The following is a 14,363-nucleotide window of genomic DNA, read 5'->3' as shown; positions in this document are numbered from 1 at the left end:
TGCCTCTTTACCAAGTGGTTATCCACACAAAACAGACCACAATATAATTTAGTGAAAACAATATAACTCAAAACCTATAGAGGAGATAAATCCAAGCCCATTCCCACTACGTCTTTTCCCCCTTGGGAAAATTTCATTCCAATTCCTCTTTAATTCCCACTACGTCTCTTCCCCCTTGGAAAATTTTCATTCCAATTCCTCTTTATACTCCACCCTCAGTTCCCCTTCCATCTTGAAAGTGGAGATACAGTGTTGGAAAAGCAACAAAGAGATACATGCAATAATATAATCAACTCAACAAATCGAAAATGCCCAAAACTTCATTTAGTTTATACAAACAATAACCAATCTCAGAATAATTGAACCGGGTAGAGTCTTCAAGATAACTGTAGCTGCTAGATAAATCCCTCACCAATGCACATCCTCTCCCCAGTCCCATGGAAAATTTTAGGGGCGTAATTAAGGGGTTTTAAATTTTTATTGGGCAAATTTTTGTCTCATAATACATTGTTACAAATCGCCACAAATTTATTTTATAAAAAAATTAGGTATGGAGGTTAGCCCACCTTATTTTAAGGGAAAGGGTAAAAAAAAAAAATTTAGCCCTTGAAATTAGGAGTTACAACCTTACATTTGCCTTAATTTTCAAGAATTGGTATTTATGATAGTTATTTCACCCTCCCCATTCGGTATATTTTTTTTCTTCTTTCATTTGCCCGTATTTCATGGTATTGGGATTAGTTTTGAGAAAATGACCCTCAATTTTTGGAACAAATGGTCACAAAAGAATAATTCATTTTTATTTAAAAATTCAATTCTCTTATTTTCATGTCTATTTAAAGATTGAATAATTCTCTTACCATCTTCCAAGTTTGCATCTATTTAGTCATAATCATATGCATCTGTTTAGTCATAATCATATACGAGGTTAAATGGTCACAAAAGAATAATTCATTTTTATTTAAAAATTCAAGTCTCTTATTTTCATGTCTATTTAAAGATTGAATAATTCTCTTACCATCTTCCAAGTTTGCATCTATTTAGTCATAATCATATGCATCTGTTTAGTCATAATCATATACGAGGTTGTTTACAGAGTTGTAGAAGTTGAATTGAGAAGTCAAGATTGAGAATAGTGATACAAGGTTGCTCCCAAAGTAGTGAAATTTTAATTAATAAGTCAAGAATCAATGTACAGTGGTACAGGTAAGTCTGTGTTTTAATATATTTTTGGTTATATAATTATTAATTTTGTGATATATACTTGTCATTTTCAAATATTATTTAGGTAATAGATTTTTTGAATTTTCAATCCCCTTAAAATAATGGATGTTTGATTCTTGCTTTAAGCTTCTACCCATCATTAAGTCAACATCTGTGAAAAATTTAAAAATCTTTATTCCAAAAAAGTAATCCCTTATGTTCCTAAATCAATACAACCCAAATTCCATCATTTATTTTGTTACTTACCCTTTACCTTCAAAGCACACTATATGTAAATTATGTTTCTACGAAGAAATGATAAAGTAGTTGTTACTATTTGAATATCAAGGTGCTGACAATTTAAAAAACTCTACCAAAAAAGTGTTTGCTGGAAGACACTCTATCATTTGCTCGAAGACACTCTATTAAAAATCAAATTTCTCTAAAATCGTTTAAATTTTATCGATTACGTTTCTACTAGGATTTGATAAAGTAGTTGATAAAGTAGTTGTTATTTCTGGAATAGTAAGGTGCCGGCCATTTGAAAAATTCAAGTGTAACACAATTGAATGGATGTCTAAAGACATCTTATTAAAAAAATAATCGGATATATTTAAAATAGATGTATTATCAAAACAAGGAATCTTGAATGGATGTCTGAAGATGTATTATTATTATTATTATTTTTTTTTAAATAGATGTATTATTAAAACAAGAACTGTCATCCAAACTTTCAAGATTGAAATGAAAAAGGTTATATTAAAATAAGAATTTAAGAAAATGAATAATAAATTTGAAACTAGTTACTTCAAATAAATTTCATTAGCAAGATGAAGATGGAGGAGATATTTTGAGAAATTTTATATGCATAGATGCAATGCAATTTTTATTTACTGGTTCCATAGACATCAACAATCATTGACATCCTATTCATATATATGGTAGCCCTATATGGTAGCCACGAGGAGGAAAGAGATTTAACATTTTGAAGATATTAAAAAGATAAATTGAAGGCATTCAAAAATTACATGTGATATATATATGGTTTCTAGAGGGATTAAAACTGTTGTGTGAAAATGTTTTAGTCAAATTTTTCACTCTAAATAAAAAAGTGGGGTATAAAAAATATGAATATACATTTTATAATTTTACTCTCAACCACAAATAAAATATTTCAATGTCCATATAAACTATCATAATATTATACCAATTTTATAGAGAAATAAAGTGACTAATAATAATAATATTTTTTTTTTTTTTTTGCATGTCGAATAATTTATTTCAATCTCAACTTCATGCATATGTAGATGGAGAGAGCGTAAATGACTAATTATTTTAATGTTGATCATAATAAAATATTTCAATAATGTAAGAGGAGTAATTAAAAGTAAAAAAGTTCAAGGAGATATGTATTTTATTTAATTATTAATATCAAATTAAAATGCAACATTTAAAAATATATAATTAATAATAAAATATTCAATGTGACTAATAAATAAAATATTTTAATATGGAGGGTTAATTAATATTGAAATGTATTCAAAAATATATTAATAACAAAAAACTCATTTTAATGTGGAAAATGTATTCCATAGAAAATATTTCAAGAAAAATATTTAAATGTGTATATATTATATATGATTAAAAAAAACTATATATTTATTATATAAAGAAAAAATTTTGGTCAATTTTGTTTGAAATCAAGCAAAGATGTGTTAGAATTGAAAGTTTAAGCTGAACTCATTTTTTACATGAAAAATTACAGGCGATCTCTCTCTCTCTCTCTCTCTCTCTCTCTCTCTATATATATATATATATATATATATATATAGAGTAGGTTTCCGGATCTGTTGTGTGCAAATCTCTCTCTCTCTCTCTCTCTCTCTCTCTCTCTCTCTCTCTCTCTCTATATATATATATATATATATATATATATATATATATATCGATTAGGTTTCCGGATCTATTGTGTGCAAATTTTTTAGTGAAAATGTTCACCGTAAAAGAGGTATTGTCTTGCTCCCCGAAAAAATCCTATATACTCTCTCTCCAAGATTGAAATCCAATCTAAACCAACACAAACATGTACGTGTACACTCATTTGATCATGTGTGCACAAATGTATTGTTAGTTCCAAGTTTCTAATTAAAGAGTTGATCCTCATATCCCATGGATGAAAACATACATGCAAACAAAACAATCACCGTGATCACTCTCAATAAGAATTTGAGGCATTGTACATATGGATTTTTATCTAAAATTCTCAAGAAGCACTTGGAGAAAGAAAAATCTTCATGGATAGCCTCGTGTTCAAAACCTTGGGGTATAGAGGAACTATGTCTTTTGGAATTTTCCCTTACACAATTATATTTTATATCTAAATTTTTGTTACATTAATTTTAATCAAAAAAATTATTGAAAATGGTCTATATTTGTTTTACCTCTAGTTTGGTGCATAACAAGTTATTTCTTATTTTAATAAAAAAAATACAAGGTAAATGAGTATGATTAAGTAGACGGGGTAGAATATATACCCCTAGTTTCAAGCATAACATTAGGAAAGAAAGCATATGTTCCATCCACAGTTTGTTATTCCCTAATGGTATCCTATAACCAAAATATTGATTCACATAACATGTTCATCACAAGTTATAACACTATGGATGTTTACATTTACAAAAATTACATTGGCACATATAACATTGATTTCCCATTATGAAGAAATAGTAAACCTATAGAAATATTCAAAATTCAACATTTAAATAATAAAATACTCCAACACAGTGCATTGTATTAATCAATTGAATAAACACACTAAAGGTACTAAAGTACTCCAACAAAGTGCATTGTATTAATCAATTGAATAAACAAACTAAAGGAAAAACTTATCTATTTGAAAGTTGAAGGCCAACATTAACTTAGGTAGATAAATGTTCCACCCAACCATACACTCTATTGCACTTATTATTTTTATACTAGGCCACCCCAATTGAGGTTATGATACCACTAAGAAAAATTAGAACATTTTTATGGAAATCATTCTACCTTAGGACAAAAAATTATTATCCCATTGTCTCACCACTAATTTTTTTCCTGGAACAACACAACTATTTTGGTGACACATTGCTTTCCTTACATAGAAAAAGGAGAATACCTTCCTTATCTACTCAATATTCCCTCAAAAGTCTATGAGCTCTCCCTTTATGTGTGCATAAAGGGTCTAGATACTATCCATTAACTCCAACAACATTTACTTAGTTCTTAATATTTTTCAAGTTTTAAGGGCTAACTTGCTTGGTCGCTCAACCCACACTATGCTTTCCTCCTTAGATTCTAACAATGGCTTCTCCATCACATAGCTTGATATATGTTTGGTCAATTTAATGTATTTAAATTATCAACCAGGGTACGTATACTGATGAAGTACAGGTGCACTATATTGTATAAATTTCTCTATAGATCAGCTAGCTCCGATACCATGTAGAAATTCTCACTCTAGATTAATCTAACTATGAAATGTACTTAAGAAAAATACTTAATCTACTTCTACTATCAAACTTGCAGAAGCTTAATCGATTTGAGCAAGATCAAACATAACACATATAACAAAGAAGAAGAATCAATACACATGAAACACAGAAGAATACTTTGGGGAAAGCCTCAGCTAAAAACCCTGCTATCTGTATTATCATACAAGTGGAAATATCTCAGGATTACACAAAACTTTAGCTCTTACAGCTATCCAGCTCTCAGTAAAATCCATCACTGCTGCTCATAGGCAAACAAGGCTTCTCACAAACCTTCTCCTCTACCCTCCAAGCCTCCTATTTCCTGGCGCTGTTCCTTTGGGATGATTCACCTTCAACCAAGTGGAACACTACTCTTACACACTATAAAACTACGCAATCTCCAAGGAATGAATTCCTTCTGCATGCAAGAGATTTTCTCATAGAAAAATTCTTGCAACTGATAGTACTAGGAATTTTTCTAAAATGACATGCATGAGTTATTTATGAGAGAATATTCAATTATCTGGAGTACACTAGTTGCATGCATGCAAGCATTAACTGACTGAACTCACAATCAGTTCCACAAACTGTTTGGAACTAATCTAACTGGACTTAACTCAGTTAACTAAGCTAACTAATTACAACTCAAATACAACTCATCCTTATCTCCTTAATTAAGGGATAACTTCCTCAATCAAAGGGATAACTATTGCATGACTTCACAAAGACTTCATGTTTGAATTTCTCCAACTAATTAACTCAAGATGAATTAATTAATTATTTTTCAAATAGCTAGTGAGACTAAATTCGAATTTTAATTCTGAATTTTAATTCAAGGACAAATTAAAATTGGAATATATCCTAAAATGCTATTTATAGCCATGCTATTTTTAGCATTTCTTGTTGCTATTTTCAACACTCCCTCTCAACAAGAAAGGGATTATCTGCCACCCCGATCCTGTCTCTATGGAACTCGAATTTACACTTTGACAATGCCTTAGTCAAAATGTCAACATCTTGCTCCTCGGTTGAAATATACTGCAACAACATGATCCTCCTCGCCACACAGTCTCTGAGATGATGATGCCAAATATCGATATGCTTGGACCTATCATGAAATACTGGATTCTCAGAGAGTTTGATACAACTCTGATTATCACAATAGATCACAGTTGGATCCATCCTCTGATCAAACAAACCAACTAGAATTTTCCGCATCCAAATGGCCTCACATGTTGCCTAACTTGCAGCCATGTATTCAGCCTCTACTGAGTTGAGTGCAACTGACCTCTATTTCCTACTGTACCAAGAAACTGCAGCTGAACCAAGGTTGAAAATTCCTCCTGATGTGCTCTTCTGATCTGATGGACTCCCTGCCCAATCTGCATCTTTGAAGCCCTGTAGCTTCACTCCCTCTATTTATCTATACCATAATCCATACTGAGATGTGCCTCTGAGGTATCTCAAAACATGCTTAACCTCCTTCCAAAACATCTTGGTAGGATGAACCATAGCTTGATTCAGCTAGTTCACTGCATAGCACAAATCTGGTCGTGTGGTCACTAAGTACATTAGTGAACCCACAAGTTGCTTATACATAGTAGCTTGTACTACTTCTCCTGAAGTAGCATCCTCCTTCCTCCAGTTACCTGCTAGAGGAGTATGCATGGGATTGCACTTCTCCATGTGGAATCTCCCGAGTATCTCATTGGCATACTTTTCTTGAGACACAAACACTTCCCCATCCTTCTGCCACACTTCCATGCCTAGAAAGTAGTGCATGAGACCCATGTCTTTCATCTCAAACTCTCTTGCAAGGTCCTTCTTGCAAGACATGATCAATTGATCATCACCTGTCAATATCAGATCATCAACATAAAGAACAATGATCAACTGCTTACCTTCCACCATGATGTGGTACAAGTTCGCATCTGCTTCACTCTTTGTGAAGCCACACCCGGTGAAGTAGTTGTCAATCTTGGTCTACCAAGCACGAGGTGCTTGCTTCAGCCCGTACAAGGCTCTCTTGAGTCGGCACACATGTGACTCATGATCAAAGATCTCAAAACCTTCCGGCTGCTCTGTGTACACCTCTTCCTCAATATTGCCATTGAGGAATGCAATATTCACATCCATCTGATGGATCTTCCAACCCATTTGTACTGATAGTGCCAACGTTGATCTGATAATGAGTACCTTGCTACAGGAGAAAAAGTCTCATCATAGTCGATCCCCTCGACCTATGAGAAACCATGGGAAACAAACCTTGCCTTATGTTTCTCCAAACTACCATCAACAACTTGCTTTACCTTGTAAAGCCAACGGGAACTCACAACTGACTTGTTCTCCGGTCTTGGAGCAACATCCCAAACATTGTTCCGAACTATGGAGTCATACTCCTCCACCATAGCATCAACCCAAATCATCTACTGCACTGCTTCCTTAAAGGAAGATGGTTCAGTCTCAAAACATTCCCCAACAAGGGCCATGTATCCAGTGTACCTATTAGGTGACCTCCTTTGTCTGTGCTGAGAATATGGTTTTCTCACATTCTCTCTCGCATCTAACAACAATCTGTCATATTCTCTCGTGTACTTCCACCCATCTCTGGAAGACTCTGCTTGAGTGGATGTCTCCACTCCTGTAACCTCTGCATGCGGCTGCTCTGCATCAGTCTGAGGCTCCTCCTCTTTAGGAACCAAAAGTTCCTCCACAGCCTATAGTTGGAGCTCCCTCTCAAGGGAAACTCACATGACCTTCTGCTCATCAAACTTAAGATCTCTGTGAACCACTGTCTTCCGACTAGTAGGCAAATACACCCAATAGTTGTGGGGTGTATCAGTGTACCCCACAAGTCTCCCCAACTCTACTGCTGGCTCAAGTTTTTTCCGGGCATCCTTGGTCACATGGCAATAAAACGATGAGCCAAAGATCTTGAAGTGACCCACATCTGGTCTCTTCTCGGAGAAAGCTTCCTCTGGTGTCTTCATCCCAAGAATGTGATGCGGGCTTCTATTCTGCAAATAGACTGCTGTGTTGCATGCCTTAGCCCACAAATGAAGTGGTAGGCCTTGGTCATGCAGCATCGCCCGAGCTGCCCCCACAATCGTTCTGTTCTTCCTCTCAGCCACCCCATTCTGCTGTGGGTTATGAGGTGCCGTCAACTCCCGTTTAATTCCTTCCGCTGCATAGAAGTCCTTAAACTCTTGAGAGACATACTCTCCACCATTGTCGCTTCTCAAGGCCCTGATATTCTTCCCCAATTCTTTCTCAATCAAAGCTTTGAACTCACAAAACTTTGAGAAGGTTTGATACTTCTTCTGCATGAAATAGATCCAAAATTTACGAGAAAAATCATCAATGAAAATCACATAACACATTTGTTTCGCGGTGGAGGATTTTGAGAATGGTCCACACACATCTGTATGAACTCACTCCAAGATTGCTTCAGCTCGACTGTCTTGATCATGAAAGGAATATTTTTCATACTTACCCAAGGTACAACCTTTGCATGTGTCCACTTGCTCAATTCTACCTTTGGGAAGTCCGGTAGAGATCTGTTGCATTATCTTCAAGGCCCCATGATGTAAGTGGCCCAACCTTCTATGCCATAACTCGCCAATATTTTGGCTTTGCACCAATTCTGCTTTGGAACTCAATGTAGCACAGTCATCTACCTCCAGCTTGTAGATATTCTTCACTCGAATCCCAATCCTCTTGGTCCGACCCGTGGCTATGTGTCTCAGGAACGCCTTTCCTTTACTAAAGACTACATCATAGCCTTTGTCTTCCAACATCGTGACCGATACCAAATTTTTCTTCAGTCCAGGCACATACTTTACATTAGTTAGGGTGAGAAGAGCTCCATGATCCCCCTGAAAAACAACCATACCTTCACTTGAAACACAGTACTTTCCATCATCGCCCATCTCTATGCGCATCTTGAGGTCTTTCTCCTACAAGGTACTGAATAAACTCTTATTTCCGGTCACGTGGAATGAGGCTCCACTGTCTAGGTACCAAACACAAACCATCATCGATGAAACCATGCATGCGATGAGGGTAAAATCCAATTTGAACTGAGAGGTCAATGCCTCACCTTCTGATCCTTTCGAGGATCCCTTCTTGGATTTCTTCAATGGACAATTAGTTGCATAATGGCCCACCTCATGACAATTAAAGCATCTCACTTTAGATTTGTCAATCTTCTTCCCACCATGGGATGAAATCAATTTGGAATGGGAAGCCTTCACTTTCCCTTTCCTCGCCTTACTTGTTAAGGCTAGATTTTCTTCATCATCATGCTTAGATGAAGAACCATGTCTGGTGCTCCTACTGATCTCCTCCTCCATCAAATCTGACCACAGTCATTCCCAATCTGATAGTTTCTCTCTTCCATTCACTGAGTCCTGGTAGCTATGCCAGCTCTTAGGAAGACCGAGGAGAGCAAGACTCACCATATCATCATCAGTTGTGTTTATTCCTACACTTTGAAGCTCATCTCTACAGGTGGTGAGCTTGTTCAGATATGTAGAAATAGTGTCGCCCTTTTCACACTTGATTTTCCAAAGCTTGTTCTTCAACGCCAGTTTCCTCTGGTTGCTACTGTTCTAATATAGGTCCTTCAATGTCTTCCACATTGAGAATGGAGTCTCCTTCCCATGGAGACTCGAGACAATATGGTCTTGAACTCCCTCTAGAAGAATCCTCCTTGCCTTCGCCACACACTTCTTCCATTCTGCCAATTCTTGGGCATTAGCTGCTGTTGGCTTGGGGATTTCTTGATCAATGAAATCCTTCAAACCATTGTCTTCTAATATCGCTTCCATGCGATCCTTCCATGCTATGTAATTCGAGTTGCCATCCAGGGCATACTCGAGTCTGAATCCATTGAACACCATTGGTGAACTTTGAGATGTGATAAGAAATTGATTTTGTACCTCCAATCAAGAACTTCAAACTTCGAACTTTTCCCTTCTCAGTATGTTGTTAACAGCTCTGATCACCTTTGCTTTGATACCATGTAGAAATTTCTCTATAGATCATCTAACTTCGATACCACGTAGAAATTCTCACTGTAGATTAATTTGATTATGCAGTGTACTAAAGAAAAATACTTAATCTACTTCTACTATCAAAATTGCGGAAGCTTAATCGATTTGAGAAAGATCAAACATAATACATATAATAGAGAAGAAGAATCAAAACACATGAAACATAGAAGAATACTCTGGGGAAAGCCTCAGCTAAAAACCCCGTTATCTATATTATCATACAAGTGGAAATATCTTAGGATTACACAAAGCTTTAGCTCTCACAGCTATCTAGATCTCAGTACAATCCCTCACTGCTGCTCATAGGCAAACAAGGCTTCTCACAAACCTTCTCCTCTGCCCTCCAAGCCTCCTATTTCATTGCGCTGTTACTCTGGGATGATTCACCTTCAACCAAGTGGAACACTGCTCTTACACGCTGTAAAACTGTTCAATCTCCAAGGAATCAATTCCTTCTGCATGCAAGATATTTTCTCATAGAAAAATTCTTGCAACTGATAGTACACTGTCCCTGCCTTAATCTCAACTGGGTCTTTGTCTGAACTGACATGCATGAGTTATTTATGAGAGAATATTCAGTTATCTGGAGTACACTAGTTGCATGCATGCATGCATTAAATGACAGAACTCACAATTAGTTCCACAAACTATTTGGAACTAATTACAACTCAAATACAACTCATCCTTATCTCCTTAATTAAGGGATAACTTCCTCAATCAAAGGGATAACTGTTGCATGACTTCACAAAGACTTCATGTTTGAATTTCTCCAACTAATTAACTCAAGATGAATTAATTAACTATTTTTCAAATAGCTGGTGAGTCTAAATTTGAATTTTAATTCAAGGACAAATTAAAATTGGAATATATCCTGAAATGCTATTTATAGCAATGCTATTTTTAGCATTTCTTGTTGCTATTTTCAACATATATGTGCTATAAGTTATTTCTTATGTTGTTATGTTCTTGTTAGTGTCTAAACTTAAGATTAGTATGAAGATGGCATCATTAATTATATTAATGTCTCAATCCCTAAAGTTATTAGCTAATTTCTTAGGAGATATTCTCTATTGAATCAGTTTATGGATGATATGAGAGTGATTCTAGATTCTACTTGTGTTAGACTATTTGGATTTTTGTCTTGAATTTTTATGCTGCAGCTCTAATTTACTAAGTGCAAGAGAAATCTATTCTATCAAACTATAAAGGAATATTGTCTGAATTCAATTGTTAAGGAGAAGACTCTCACTCTTTTACTTATTCAATTTCATCCAAACAAGATATTCTGAACAACAACTATACTATGAAGTAAACACAGTTGGACTACACTAGATAAAAATCAAATGAAATAACCATGTTGAGCCAAATAAAAAGCAGTTCAAATAGTAGATTAAACTAGCTATAAATCAAAGGGATGTGCTCATGGATATAACGATTCACTCTCAAACTCATCATATTACATTTCTTCACACAAAAATAGAGTATTCAAGGAATGAAAAGAAATGTAATTGCAATTGGTTAAAGACCTGTCACTTGTCATAGGGGCCCTCCACGAATTAGTCCATAATCTCCAATCAACGCATTTCATACAAACATCAAACCAAGTCTATTACTTGCAAAATGAAATTCAACAAACTGTTTCAAAAATTACATCATCCGGCGCACACCAAATCACAGTGCGGCCATAGTTTTTATAATAAGTCTTTGGCATAACAACATGAGCATTTTAAGCCTAAATATATTTATTCCAACTAAACTATATCACTAAACCTTCAATTTGCTATTCCGAAAGAAAATCAATAAGGTTTTGATGAAACTCGGATTCTGTTCCGGCGACAATCCTGTAGTTGACTTTGGGGTTTGACCGTGATATCCTGCGATCATCTTGATGAACTGGTTCAAGGGGATAGGAAGGAATCCACTAGGGGACCATTCCTTATCCATCTGTATCCTTTGTCGCTGAGCTGGAGCTTCTGAACCTTGCAAACAATGGAGGCAGCTGCAGAAATCTGGATTAGCTGTGGAAACAGACCAATTCTGTAGCCAAATGCATTCTTTAACAAAACAATAGGGTATATAGTCAAACATGAAGAAGAAGACATGTTATTTCTTACCTTTAACAAAACCTTGTGTCTATGGCATTATTTAGGTGGTAAGTATAGGAAAAGAGAGGAAATATAGGCAAAAAGGGATGTCAAGGTAAGACAATATTTGGACTCTACATTCCCCTAGGCTGGAGGTTTTGTATGTCCTCATACACTTCATCATTGTCAGTCACTTGTGCCTTCTGTTCATCACCTCCAAGTTTCACTTTTTTCTTCTTTTGGTAGCTATTGGCTTCCTAGGTTTTCTCATGAGAATTTTGTATTTTAAGCTTATAATCTCTCTTTGCATTGTTATGTTTTCCTTCTTCAACTTTTTTTTCTTTTTATACCACAAACTCAAATGAAGGATGATATTGCCACTTTTTGCAATCTATATCTCACTTTGTGCCTTCAATGCTTGATTCTCATTCTTGAGATACATGTTCAATGTTTCTAACTCAAAAATTTCTTGATTTAAAATGTTTGAGGCTGAGTGTTCCTATGGTTCATTTAACTGATTTCTCCCTTCTGCAGGACTTTGAATTGTTTCTTTAGTTGCTGTCTCTTTTCTTTCTAATGACTCTATATAGTCATATATCTCTCGTTGAACAGGGTCAACACCCGGACTATGCACTAGGCCTCTTAGAGGTGAGTTGGAAGGTGGTGGCGATGCTCTCGGTGATGATTTTGGTGACCCTTTTGGAGAACTTTCAAGGTTTTATGTTGGCTCGTTTCCCTCAAGATCAATATATTCTGTAGGTTTCGAGATTGTCTATTGGGCTGTGCTCAACCTTGTTCTCCTCCTCAGTCCTAAGGTTTGTAATCCCTGTACTTTCCTTATTTTAGTCTCTGATTTTTCTTCTTGAGGAAGGGTCCTAGTTTGTGGTATTTCCTTTGCTCTTTTTCTAACTTTATTCCTTCTAAGATTTCCCTTTTTCATTCCCTGTAATATATCTACTCTGGGCAGCTCTTCTTCTAATAATTCTAGGTGAGTCAGGGGTTCCTTCTCTTTTACTACTTCGATTCTCTTCCTTCCTCTCAGGGTCCTATTGCTGCTGGCTTGTTCTGGGGATCTTTCTTCAAAATGGTTCCTCATTAGGAAACTCTCCTAGTTATCCCCTATACTCTGAAGATGGAACTCAACCAATATCTTTACCAGGCCATGATGATACATGGTGTTTTCTATAAACTAAATTCTCTTTTGAACGTTTGTGGACATTTTCTTGAGACTATGTAAGAGAAAATATGGAAGATTCATATGGTGATCTTCAAGAAAATGCATCATCATCATAACATGGTAAAAATACATATACCCAAACCGACCCTCATAGGTGACAAAATTTTGAAGTATAAGCAATAAATTTGTCCATTTACTCTTAAGGGCTGCGCTGGAAATGCCTTTCTTGAAGACAATGGTGTGCATATTTGGATTTTTCAGGAAGACCTTCCAATCTTCTCCATTAATTCCCCTATTCCTGAACCATTTTCCCCCACTCCTTAGTAATTCAGTAGCTTCTGCGATCATGGACTCCGTTATGATGATCTTAATGTCTCCTAGTTTGGTTTCAGTTCCATCAAACGAGAGTGCAAATGTCTTTGTCACTTCCCTATGAAAACCATTTAATTTTTCAATGAACTACAACCATTGTTTCTTTTGTAGTAGCTCCTTCGTCTAAGGGTATCCCTCCAAGAATTTCTTCCCTACTGGCTCAGTTCGAACAATGATCCCCATTATGGAGGATGCTTTGCCTCAAAGACTGGTTACCTTGACAAGAGAATGGTGTTGGTAGGGTTTTTCTAAGTGGCGGAAGGACGAAGTGGCTATGAAAGTTTAGAGGAGTGTAAGAACAAGTGGATTATAATAAGGGTTATAGGAATGAATCAGACCATTGGGCGCATTTAAAATGATGATTCGGTAATTACTTCAGCGGATTTGGAATGAGGACATGACATGACTTTTAAGTGGTGGATTATGATGTTTTGTTAGGCGACCATCACCCTTAAATTGTAATGATTTCGTTTCAATTTTTGGCAGTACTATGTCTTCTTAGTCATATATGCAATATATCAATCCCTATTGCTAAATTAAAGTAGCACATACCTGTGATCCACTTTGCTAACCTTGTTTGTTGTTCTGAGATTTCTTGCAGGTACTTTGCTCTGTCAGTTGTCTTTCAATTCAAATCACCAAGTGTCCTTGTAGGCTAAAAAAATTATTAGGCTGTAGAAACTTGTCGTAGCTATAGAAACTTGTCTAAGCTGTGGAAAGTTGCTGATTCTGCAGCTGAGAAAAAAAACTTTTTAATAAAGGAACTTTATTATTTTCTTTTTGAAAGGAAAATTTGAAGTGCCAACAAAATTGGTTTTCACTCTAAATTTTCTGTATAAACCTGCCAACAACATGTTGGTTTTCATGTTTATACCTTTATTATTATTATTATTATTATTATTATTATTATTATTATATGTATATATATATACATATAATTTACTTATTATTATTATTATTATTT

The sequence above is a fragment of the Pinus tabuliformis genome, chromosome 6 (genome assembly GCF_031772625.1).
Source record: "Pinus tabuliformis cultivar Carrire ecotype Pingquan chromosome 6, CPIR1, whole genome shotgun sequence".
Classification (NCBI taxonomy): Eukaryota; Viridiplantae; Streptophyta; class Pinopsida; order Pinales; family Pinaceae; genus Pinus; species Pinus tabuliformis.
The sequence above is the reverse complement of the archived record's forward strand: the minus strand, read 5'-3'. Positions refer to the sequence as shown.